We start from the raw sequence: 5,305 nt of genomic DNA on the forward strand, positions 1-5,305 counted from the left end.
CTGTCCTTACAAAGAAAGTCTTGTAGAGGGGGTTACGATTATGTGGGTTGGGGGTGTGGGGGCTGCGCCCCTGCGGTACGATACATGGTTAATTTTGGAATTATGTACAAGGGTTTTCTATTATAAATAGAGATGTAACCTAAATCTATTATCATTGAATAAAAATTTTCTAGCGCAGCCTAGGTACCGAGGACGTAAGCACATTGTCGAACCTTGTTAAAATTCTTGTGTTCTTTCGTTTACTTTACCCGATTTATCAACAAGATGATTACAGGTGATAATATATGTTCTAAAGATAATCAATTAATTGATAATGAGTATTGAAATACTCTAAAAATTGCTTATAGTCAAACTTAAAATATCTAATAATAAAAATCATTTATTTAATTATTAAAATTATTTAATTCGTGTATCACTTAGTTATATCTATTTGTTTATTTTATGATTAATGATGATAAATATCATGATGTTGGTTAAATTATATTTTTTTCCCTCGACTGTATTGGACCTACCTTAATTGCCCATCAGAACACAATGCCTAAATCATCAAAGTCTATCTACACAACGAATAGTTTGGGTGATAAATCAGGGGTAAAGTAGGAATTGAATAAAAATCCACTCAAGCTTACCTTTTGCTCTGGCTATGGACATCGGATAAGCCAAAAAGCCTGAAGAAGAAAAAACGTAAAGCTCAAATTTCATTTGTTTAGATAAAGAGAAGAAAGAAAATGGCTACTGCAGCAGTTAACTATTGCTTATCTTCTTCATGCTTCACTCTTCAATCTAAACTCAAAACCCTTTCACTTAGAAACAATATCAACTCTTCTTCCCATTCTTTGAATCAAAATTTCATTGCTTTTAAGACTTTATATAATTTTTTTATGCAATACCCATTTTTATTTAGTTGAAGTGAAAACGTTTGATGGAAATTTGTAATTATGTTTAGTTTCAGCTGATGGGTCATTATAATTTTTATGGGAAAACCCTTTACTATTGCTAGTGGAGGAAGATATTTTGCATTGTTTCATTGTAGCACATTCTTTTTGTTTTTTTTTGATAAATTCAATGTTTGGTTGGCTAGAAATTCCTCGGAAAGTTGAATATTTTTGAAGTATCTGTTACCGGGTTTATCGCCTTTTTCAATCCCATTGTAGTCCCTTGTTTCATACTAGATTTTTTTTTTTGGCAATTTGATTGAGCTCGTTGGGAATTAAGTGACCTTTTAGCTATTGGTTATATGTAGTTTTGGTACGTTTTTTGTTAATTGACAATCAGAGATGGGCAGGGTGGGAGGGCTAGTGAAAATGATGTTGAGAATTAAACGACCTTTTAGCTATTGGTTATATGTATTTTTAGTAATTATTACCTTTTCTGTTAATTAACAATATAAAGTTTTGGCACAAACCCAACCTACCTCAATAGTTAAAGTGATGTTATCAGTCTCAGGAGCATGACCATGACGCCTGCAGGCTGTAAGGTGGTGTTTGAGTGCTCAAAGTCAAATGGTTGAGTCTTTCGAACATATGTTACCTTGAAATCACTCTAGATTAATAAAAACAATATAAAGTTTAGACATGAACTGCTTCCTTAATTTAATCTCTTTTTTTTTTTTTGTATGTGTGGAAATTGATGATGAATTTGAAGTTGTTTGATCTTTTTTCAGGGGAATCTGTCTTTTAGCACAATGAAACAGAAACCAATTCGTCGGTCTGTTGTAGTTTGCGAGGCTGCACCGAAGAAGAAGGCAGATTCAGCCGCTAAGCAGGCTCGACAAGCCGATAAAAGGCGAATTTACAACAAAGCGAAGAAGTCTGAAGTCAAAACCCGTATGAAGAAGGTACCAATACTTACAATTTACTTATCTGATCGCTTAACAATGGCTATAGTTTCTGTGTTTAGGATTCTAGAAATGTTGTATTTTGGACTTTTATGCTACCAAGGGTACTCTAATGCGTTCTTATACAAGTGACGGTACTTAAGCCTACAATGTGGCAATAAAACTCAATATTTCCGGTAATATGACAAGGTTTATGAGAACATTCTGTGGTTCCAATTCCTCGATGCGAATTTACCAGTCCTAGGATACTCCATTGCATTCTCATACCAGACCCTCTGCTTAAGTTAATACGTAGAAATAACCAAATATTTCTGGTAATTCAACAAGATTCCTATGAAAGCATTCTGCGGTTCAATTTCATCTTAGGCTGTATACACATGCGGGGTCAGTTTTTGCAGAAAATATTAGCTTAATTATAATGGTTTTAACTTTTCATGTTTTTCGATTGAGTTATTATACTTGTTGGATAGTTCGGTTACATGTCAATGAAGGATATGATTCATACCGTCATGTTGAGCTGCCATTGCTCATCTCAAGTCCAAATCTTTGGTTTTCCGATTGGAATTTCTGTGATTCTCATTAGCAGACGCGTGATGCTTATGTATTAGGGGTAGATGTGAGAGTAATTGTAACACTTTTTGTGTTTTCTATTTCAGTTGGAAACATTTGCTGAAAAGTTCGAGGCTAGGGAACAATAAATTAGTGTGAATCTTATGTTTACTCGGACTTGAGGGTGACTGTCAGATATAGGCATATATCTGAGACGAGTATAAACGATTTGTTCGAAGTTCTTTCATATATTTGGAGGATTATTCCTATATAATCCTATCCGAATATGAACTTAGGTATCGGCCATGGATTATACTTCCAATCCATACCCATAAATCTCATATTTCTCTCAGGGAAAAGATGATTTCCGGCTTTTCTGCACTCTTGTTTCTTTCCCTGCTTTATTGTCATCTTTTGTTACTTAATAGTCTAATGCTCAGTACAATAAAATCGCCCGAGTTGCTTACTCAGGCGAAGTTCTGATTAAAGAGCTTTTTTTCTGGGGGGGGTATAAAGGATGCTGCAGATGCCTAGGTCGAATCTCAAATCTGTCAGACACCACCTCGTAAAGGTGATTGCGTTAAGCCGGGCTCGGATTAGATATGTTCTATAGCATGCACTAAGATAATTAATGATGTTACATGGAGTGCCTAATAGCTTTTCTGATTCCCCCCCCCCCCCAATCCCCACGCGCACAACAAAAAAAAAACAAGGTTTTGGATGCATTGGATGTGCTGAGGAAGAAAACTGAAGCAGAAGCCGAAGAAATCTTCCAGTTGGAGAAACTGATAGCAGAGGTATTCGGTGATCGATAAAGCAGTGAAGGTGGGAACGCAGCATGGGAATACCGGAGCACGTAGAAAGTCATGGCTCGCTCGGAGAAAGAAGGCCGTAGAGATCCACCATGGGTGGTATACCCCTGCACCAGCTGAAAATGCAGCGTAGAAGATCATTATTATCATCATTTTCAGAAATGACTGTTTTTGTTGTTGTCTTAGGCAGAGAGAACCCTAACTGCTAATCTATGCATTGAAAAGGAACAAATTCCATTATTATATTGGTTGAAAATTAATTAAAATTTGGATTTTGAAGTCATTCTAAAATTGGGATAAAAAAGACTGCAATACTATGCGACATAAATCTGACTAGTATGTGTTATTTATAACGACTGTGTGTTTCTATGAAGAATAGGAATGTTATTATTGTTGTATGGTATCAATATTTGATGAAGAGATAAGTTATAAATATTTATAGACTACTAATATTATCAGACTAAATTTATTAAAAATATATTAAATATATTGTTATGATTACATAATTCTGTACATAAAAATATTATGAAATGTTTTTTAATAATATAAATTGATTGTAAGATAATATATGTTGATAATTATTTTTTGGTACTGACAATGTACTCCATAAATGCAAATGCTTTGCAATGAATATAAGAATCTAAAAGTGTGATTTTGATACCAATTGAGGTCGTCAGAATAAGATTGAAACTTATGAAAAATTATTGTAGCAGGTATACTATGTCTAGAAATTATTTATATGAAATTTTCTTTAAATTTGACGATAAGTGGGTATTTTTGAAACCATGAATGGGTATGATTATATAGGTTAAAATCATATTTGTAGTCTTACATAATAAAATTGTACAGTGAATATTTCAAATTGTTGTTAATATTATTATTCTTTATATGTTTAAAAATTTCAATAAAATAATAATTTAATAAAAATAAAATTATACATGATAAAATAAATAATAAAAATATTGAATTTAAATATTTGTCCAATAATGTCATGAAATGAAAATAAATAAATAAATAAACATCGGATAGATACAACTCCAAGAACATGCAGGTGTAAAAATATCAGCATAACACGTGTCAAAATCATATCCAGATAACCAAAATATCTTACAACCGTTGGATCACATTGACCACTTCAAAGCCGAGCCGATAGTTCGTACTAAACGGGGAGGTTCTACTGTGAGACGGTTAAAAAACGGCGTGACTGGTTAAATAGGTGACCTGTTAAAATAGATATCGGAAATGTTATATGTTTTCACCGAAAATATTATTTGTGTTGGTAATAATAATAGTAATAAACGGGAATGTTATCGTCGTATGTAAAATGCGCAAAACAATATTGACTTTAATATAACGGTTAATTACTGGAAACATTATCAACCATAATAACATATTAGGTAGCGCTTATGTAAAGTAATAGGTAGCCCCTTTTTAAAATTGATGGGGCCTAAGAAATCCGACGATAACAAAATAGGTTAATTACTTGATTTGTTATCAATATTATCAACATATTAGGTAGCGCCTAAAATGTTACCAAAGTTTAAGCTAATAGAGCCTTAGAAATCCGACGATAACAAAATAGTTAATTACTAGAAACATTATCAACCATAATAACATAACAAGTAGCGCTTATTTAATGTAATAAGTAGCGCCTGTTTAAAGCTAACGGGGTCTTGGAAATTCGATGATAACAAAATAGGTTAATTAGTTAATTTGTTATCAGTGTTATAACATATTAGGTATCGCCTAAAATGTTACCAAAGTTTAAGCTGATGGAGCATTAGAAATCTGACGATAACAAAATAGGTTAATTACTGGAAACATTATCAACCATAATAACATAACAAGTAGCGTTTATTTAATGTAATAGGTAGAGCCTATTTAAAGTTGATGGAGCCTTAGAAATAAGACGATAACAAAATAGGTTAATTACTTAATTTGTTATCAGTATTATCAACATATTAGGTAGCGCCTAAAATGTTACCAAAGTTTAAAGTGATGGAGCCTTAGAAATCCGACGATAACAAAATAGGTTAATTACTTGATTTGTTATCAGTATTATCAATATATTACAGTGTACATTGTTAATTTACCTATTACTTAAACC

At 32.7% G+C, this 5,305-nt stretch overlaps 1 pseudogene; it reads left to right on the forward strand.

Annotated features, from left to right (window-relative positions):
• The first annotated feature begins 996 nt into the window (after positions 1-996).
• LOC120139265 lies at positions 997-3,472 on the forward strand (annotated as a pseudogene).
• The last annotated feature ends 1,833 nt before the right edge of the window (positions 3,473-5,305 follow it).

This window comes from Hibiscus syriacus, unplaced genomic scaffold (genome assembly GCF_006381635.1).
Source record: "Hibiscus syriacus cultivar Baekdansim isolate YM2019G1 unplaced genomic scaffold, ASM638163v2 tig00002237_pilon, whole genome shotgun sequence".
In the NCBI taxonomy this organism is placed as follows: Eukaryota; Viridiplantae; Streptophyta; class Magnoliopsida; order Malvales; family Malvaceae; genus Hibiscus; species Hibiscus syriacus.